The sequence below is a fragment of the Dermacentor albipictus genome, chromosome 1 (assembly GCF_038994185.2).
Source record: "Dermacentor albipictus isolate Rhodes 1998 colony chromosome 1, USDA_Dalb.pri_finalv2, whole genome shotgun sequence".
NCBI lineage: Eukaryota > Metazoa > Arthropoda > Arachnida > Ixodida > Ixodidae > Dermacentor > Dermacentor albipictus.
In genome coordinates, this window is record NC_091821.1 from 112875210 (window position 1) to 112880955 (window position 5746).

General features: G+C 40.8%; 1 long non-coding RNA gene across 1 annotated transcript; it reads right to left on the reverse strand.

The window, feature by feature from the left end:
• Positions 1 to 502: 502 nt before the first annotated feature.
• On the reverse strand, positions 503 to 2906 carry LOC135920892 (uncharacterized). Its single transcript, XR_010570350.2, has 3 exons — positions 2695 to 2906; positions 2394 to 2485; positions 503 to 653 (listed from the first exon to the last, which is right to left on the reverse strand). It is a non-coding gene; the product is annotated as an uncharacterized lncRNA (long non-coding RNA).
• Between the last annotated feature and the right edge of the window lie 2840 nt (positions 2907 to 5746).

Consider the following 5746-nt stretch of genomic DNA (forward strand, 5'->3'; position numbering starts at 1 on the left):
AAAAATGAAAGTAGCGGAAATATGTAACAGGTTTGTGGGCCCAACTAATTTTTCATAACGCTAATACCTAATAAAATCTATATGACTGCTGAAGAAACTGATTCAAGCTAGCATTCTTGCATGAGTTCAACATTGAGTGAGTGCGGTCACTGTTCTGTCAATACACACAAACCTATAGATGAACTATTTTAAATACATAGCTGCTTTCTTTCCTACATGTTTGCTGAGTACTTCAGGAAGGCAGTAGTGTGTTACTGTGTTGTAAGGCAAACAGCTGATATACATAAGCACTCTTGTTTTCAGGCTGCCATGGATTTGGAATATGAAACTGCAGTCCAGACCAGCCTGTCTGAGCCCGGTCCATCTGGCCTAAGTACCAGTGTTCCTATTGAGCCACAACTTGCGCAGGTGAGCATCTATTCTATGTGCAATTCACCCAACACTTTTATTGTGTTATAAGCATGCAGTGGTTGCAATGGAACTTTAAACGGAAATGGCTGGCATGTGCTCTTGCTACCAGGCTGCAATGGATACTGGAGACAACAGTCAAGTACAGGAGAGCCTCTATGTCACCGACCCATCCAGCCTAGCTGCTGTTCTTCAATTGGAGGTGACACCAGTGCAGGTAAACACGTCTTTTCTGTAAAAAAAGGCTATGCTAACATAGTTAGCACTTTCCATTTAGTTCTGTGCTTGCATTATTCTGATGTTAAGGGGTGCATGAACTAGCCTAGCTTAAGGTATTCTAGTCACAAGACAGTGGTGTAGTGACGTACTGTGAAGTTCTGTCCTCCTCCCGTTTGATCACAATCAATACAAAAATGAAAGTAGCAGAAATATGTAACAGGTTTGTGGGCCCAACTAATTTTTGATAAAGCTATTACCTAATAAAACCTATATGATTGCTATTACTCTCGAGAAACTGATTCAAGCTAGCAAGGGCATACATGCAAGCTTACAGATCTGCTTTGAAAACATGGCTGATTAGTGCTGATTGTTTGGTACTCATGTTTGGAGGGCGTTAGCCTGTTACATGCAGTCACGCACTCGTGATAGTGTGGTATGAAGTGATAGTGTGAAGACTTCGAGCTGCGCCACCGGAAATTAAACTGCTATCATACAACGCATTTATTCGCCCAGTTCTCGAATATGGTAACACAATTTGGTTTCCTTATACACAACAGCTTATTAACAAACTAGAAGGAGTGCAGCGAAAGGCAATTAGATTCATCTTTAACAAATACAAGAATAGTGATTCACCTACCCAACTGCTAAAACAAGCCGGTATTCCTACTCTGCAAAACCGTGCCAAGCTAGCAAGACTTAAATTATTGTTCCAATTAATACACAATGCATTACGAATAAATACTTCTTTGTATATATCCCTAGCTGACACCAGACTTTCCCGCCATAAGCATTCATTAACACTTAAAGAGTATGCATTTCGCACTGACTGTTTTAGATATTCGTTCTTTCCTCTTGCAATAAGAGAATGGAATAGCCTGGACCCCTTCATAACGACTAGCACATCGTTGCCGAAATTTATAACCCTTGTAGAAGAGCTGTTGTGCAATAATTAGATTATGTTAGCCAGAAATAACCCCACTCATGTCATTGTATAAAATGAAATCTGTATGAGCATTGTATTTGCCTATGTAATGTCACCCCCTTTTGCCAAATGAAATGTACCCTTGTTTTATTCCATACCATATGTGTATATCTGCTTCGTGTCGATTGCAAATATAGTTGAAATCATGTAAACCTGTTTTTATCACTATTTGTGAGTGTATAATCTATGCCCAACCTGTAAAAATCCCGCTGGGATTGACAGTATCTGAAATAATAATAATAATAATAATAATAATAATAATAATAATAATAATAATATGGAGCACCCACAATATACACCTCATGATTCACTGACACTTCCCTTTTTTCATAGGATAAACTTAGCATGCAGCTTTCATATTGGTTGCAGTATGCTTCTACAAGTTAGCAACAGTAAAAAATTCTGTAGTGTAATGTTGTTTTTAAGAAACTTCAGTCCACCATCTCATGATCAATCATGTTGCTACCTTGAGGTGCATTGCTCATGCAACAACTAGTGCTGTGCATTCATTGTAACAGGGTCAGTAGTGTTATCAGTCATCATCTCACGTGTTAGTCAAATCGCATTAAGGGTACAGTAGTGTCTGCCATAATTGGCGATGCAAGTCCCAGTAAATATAAGTACTTGTGCTCATTGCAAATCATTTAACCATTAATTAATGAGGTGCTATCAACTGCTTCTGCAGAAACTACAAAGGTCATCGAATGTGGAAGCTGCTCTAACAACGCCAAAAAAGAGGAAGCTGGCAAAGGTAAGGCAGATCTACAGATGGAAAATATCTTACCAAAGCAATGTATGTGCATCCAAGTAAATGAATGTGAGCAGTTCTAGTAACCGGGCATCCTTATTTTGACATTATCATTTTTTTTAAATCACCTGTGGCGAAACAGCAAAATTATACTCATCGATCTGCATGGCTTGGAAGAGGTGACAATTAATCACATAAGACATTAAAAACCATAATTGAATAATTAACAAAATTCCACTCAAGCTAATAAGCTTAGCCTACATATTGCAATATACAAACTGAAGCCGGTGATTTCACAAGGTACATCCACTTGGAATGAATTTTTAAACTTGCATACCTTTTGAAATAAGCACCGTCAAACTTGCGATGAAAATGCACTGTTCGTCTGCTTACTTTTCTTCACAATGTCTCTTTACACACTGAGGCACAAAAAAACTGCTGGAACACCAAAGCAGTTCGTCATGAAACTTGAGAATGCATATCCCAAAACTGGCGTCTTCATAATTCACTTGGAGCAGATGACTTCCGAAGGGATCGGCTACAAGTGATAAATTGCAATGTGTGCTGCACAGTAATTAGATAAAAAACTTAATTAGTTAAATATTAATTTTAATTCCTTGTACAATTATAGTCTGCCTGTGAGTAATCTAGCCCAAGATGAAGAACTGTGCTCCGTGTCATGGGCAATATAAAAAATTATGTTCATAAAAAATAAGCATTTATTGAGTTCAGTGTAATTCAACAACAGCAGACAGGGATATGTATGTAAGGGCATAATTTGATTCCAGACAATGCATACTAACTACACATGCTGTATTTATCTGCATGATGTATCAATCAATAAATGCATATAATATTAAGTGTTTTAATATCTGTGGTTTGAGCTCACAAAACTGGTTGGCTAGTCATGGTAAGATGTTCTTTGAGGAGACCATGATATGATGGCAGATGGTTGTCATGCATGTGTAAGTTTGACGCATTTTTTAGCATGAATGTGGATAGAAAGAACAGGAGGGTTGCAATGTGTGGGCTTGCTGGTAATGCACATTCAAGGGGTGTACGGTAGTGCGATTAAAAGACGGGACAAAAGAAGACACACAGGGACACACACAGCGCACACAGCGAAAGAAGACACACAGCGCTGTGTGTCCCTGTGTGTCTTCGTTTGTCCAGTCTTTTAATCGTGCTACAGTACACCACTTGAATAAAGAACAGGAATGCAGGAAAAATAAAGCCTGAAATCTGTCCTTGAGCTTAGTTATATCATTGTTAACAGCACTTTAAGTTTGCACAGGTGTTACAGCTTACTAGTTGATAAAATGGTTATAATATAATAAATTAGGCTTTCCTTGTGACACTTAGTTTTTGCATTCTAGGTCGACACCCCTGAGAAAGCTTTCTTGCGAGCTCGTGCAGCAAGACTTGCTTCACAGCAGCAACAGTCAAGAAAAGCGATCAAAAGACTGCAGCAATCAAGGCGGCGTCTTCAAAAACAGAATGCCGAACTAAAATCGGTTCTGAAGACACTAACCACACAGAACATTTTGCTCAGAGAACAGGTTTCTGTGCTCGACAGTCTTGGTGCTGCAAATCAACAGCTTTTGCAACGACAGGTAGCAAAGCAGACAGGACAACAGAAACCAAAGGAGTACTCGCCTGAGTTGAGAACATTTGCTCTCACTCTCAACTTTTATTCACCACGGGCATACAGTTATGTGAGGAAGGTATTCGACACATGCTTACCACATCCTCGTACTTTAAGGAAATGGTACGAAAGCATTGATGGGAAGGCAGGGTTTTCTAAAGAGGCTGCGACTGCTCTAAAGCTGAAGTGTTCAGAGAACAGCACCCGAGGCCATCAAACAGTGTGCAGCCTCATAGTTGATGAGATGTCAATCAGACAGCAAGTCCAATGGCAAGGGGGCCACTTTGAAGGCTACGTGGACATGGGCACAGGAGCCGAAGGTGACTGCTTGCCACAGGCGAAAGCTGCCTTTGTTATAATGGTCGTCTGTATTAATGGGCACTGGAAGGTTCCTCTGGGTTACTTCCTTGTAGATGGAATTGTAGGTGAACAGCGAGCAAACCTAGTTAAGCAAAGCTTGCTGTCTGCACATGAGGCAGGGGCCATGGTTGTCTCAATAACTTGTGATGGTGCACCAGCAAACATAGCAATGCTTCAAGAGCTTGGCTGCAATTTTACAGATATTGACAATCTGCAAACAACTTTCCAGCACCCAGCAACCAAAGAACCAGTTGCAGCCTTTTTAGATCCCTGCCATATGCTGAAGTTGGTGAGGAATGCTCTTGCTCATCACAAATACTTTATCAACCAAGATGGAAGGGTCGTATCCTGGGCATATGTGGAGAAGCTGCTCAATTTGCAAGAAAAAGAGGGTGTCCATTTGGCAAACAAGTTGCGAAAGGCTCATATTGAGTGGCAAAGGCAACCGATGAAGGTTCGCCTGGCAGCCCAAGTGATGAGCCTGTCCGTGGCGACGGCACTTGCTGAATGCAGGATCATGCACGTGGAAGGGTTTGCCAATACAGAACCAACCGAGGAATTCTTAGTCATTGTCAACAACCTCTTTGATGTGTTGAATTCCCGCAGTATGAATCAAAGAGAGTGGAAGAAGCCACTGTGCAAAGAAAATATAAATAATGTAAAAGATATGTTTAATACTGCAGTACAGTACCTTTCCGCTTTGAAAGAGCCTGTAAATAGAAGAAACTTGATAGAAACAGCGCGGAAGACTGGGTTCTTGGGATTTATTATGTGCATGAAGAGTGTGATAGCCATGTATAATTTCCTCGTTGTTCAAAAGAAAGTACTACAGTACATTCCAGTGCACAAGATTTGCCAGGACCATTTGGAATTACTTTTTGGTTTAATTAGAGCACACGGCGGTCACAACGACAACCCCACATCACAGCAGTTTCAGGCAGCATTCAAGAAAGTGATAGTCCAAAATGAACTTTCTGATGTCTCGGGAAATTGTCAAGTCCTGGACAGTATTACAATATTGTCATGCAGTTCAGCCAGAAGACGTTCACCAACCGATGTGCTGAATGCAAGCACACAGAGGAAGCAGCTTTTGACCGAGGAGTCGGTGGTTGAGCAGAGACAAATAGCCAGTGAACATGATTACTCTGCATCACTAGAAAAAATCAGTGATTTTGGGAGTCGTGTTGTGGCCTACGTCGCTGGCTACGTGGCATACAAGCTGGGCCAAAAGCTGATGTGTGAGCAGTGCACAGCGGCATTGTTTAGTACACCTGGAGCAGCAGACACTGCATTTATACAAAGAAAGAGCAGAGGAAGGCTTCACTACCCATCAAAGAGTGTCATTTCAATTTGCCAAAAATCAGAATCTCTTCTTCGATGGGCT